This window comes from Mandrillus leucophaeus, unplaced genomic scaffold, assembly GCF_000951045.1.
Source record: "Mandrillus leucophaeus isolate KB7577 unplaced genomic scaffold, Mleu.le_1.0 Scaffold92, whole genome shotgun sequence".
Taxonomy (NCBI): Eukaryota; Metazoa; Chordata; class Mammalia; order Primates; family Cercopithecidae; genus Mandrillus; species Mandrillus leucophaeus.
The window spans coordinates 698,126-699,454 of NW_012110030.1; the positions used below are offsets into that span (position 1 = coordinate 698,126).

At 43.0% G+C, this 1,329-nt stretch overlaps 1 pseudogene; it reads right to left on the reverse strand.

Annotated features, from left to right (window-relative positions):
* Positions 1 to 1,329, reverse strand: part of LOC105531895 — a 10,705-nt pseudogene that overhangs the window by 8,149 nt on the left and 1,227 nt on the right.

Below are 1,329 nucleotides of genomic sequence, written 5' to 3' on the forward strand. Positions count from 1 at the left end.
AAGACTCCGTCTCCCAAAAAAAAAAAAAAAAAAAAAGAAGAAAGTACCACCACATGGTTACAAGGTCACGCTCCCAAGGACATAAAAGAAGATAGAGACCTCATCCAGTTTTGTTTTATTTTCAGAGAAAGTTTGTAACTGACCAGTTTTCTGGGCTGGCTTGCCTGTTAGTTAGCTAAGACAAACCAAATTTGACAAAGTTGCTCTGCTTAAAAAACAAAACTCAGGCTCAGGGACAATTGCAGATTTAAGACTCGAAAGACAAAGTTGGGAAAACATCATAGATGCTGGCCAGACCAGCTGGGTCACAATTGCCTACAGAAAAGGGCTTATTTCTGATGGGACCATCTGAAATTGATCTGCTCATTGGCTCTTTGTTTCTGTTACAGAGACTGTTTGCATTTCTAAGTAATGATTCCTGCTAAAGCTGCACACTGTGGGAGGGCACATCTCGGCAAGTGTGACCCTTCCACCCAGTACTGAGAGATCAGACTCTGGACCCTGTCTCAGGGCCATCTTACTGCTGCTGGCTTCTTGCATTTGGCTTTTGGTATTAGATACAGTTTGCAACAGTGAACTGATACCTTGTCTCTACTTCCGTTCTCCTGGTATACATGTTACAGGAAAGGGGTCCAAGTCCAGACCCCAAGAGAGGGTTGTTGGATCTCGCGCAAGAAAGAATTGAGGGCGAGTCCATAAAGTGAAAGCAAGTTTATTAAGAAAGTAAAGGAATAAAAGAATGGCTACCCCATAGACAGAACAGCCCCAAGGGCTGCTGGTTGCCCATTTTTATGGTTGTTTCTTCATGATATGCTAAACAAGGAGTGGATTATGCTTCCCCTTTTTAGACCATATAGGGTAACTTCCTGATGTTGCCATGGCATTTGTAAACTGTCATGGCGCTGGTGAGAGTGTAGCAGTGAGGACGACCAGAGGTCACGTTCATTGCCATCTTGGTTTTGGTGCGTTTTAGCCGGCGTCTTTGCTGTAGCCTGTTTTATCAGCAAGGTCTTTATGACCTGTATCTTGTGCTGACCTCCTATGTTATCCTGTGACTTAGGATGCGTTAACTCTCTGAGACTGCAGCCCAGTAGGTCTCAGCCTTATTTTACCAGCCCCTATTCAACATGGAGTTGGTCTGGTTCAAATGCCTCTGACACACACAACTTACTAAGGCACCTTAATTTAGTGATTAAATGCAGCTGTCCCGAGAAAGTGATCGATCACTTCAAGGCTGCTACCTGGATAAGTGATCAGGATGAAAAAGAAGTGGAAAGTTGTGTAAACCCATTTTTTTTTTTTTTTTTTTTTTTTTGAGACAGAGTTTTG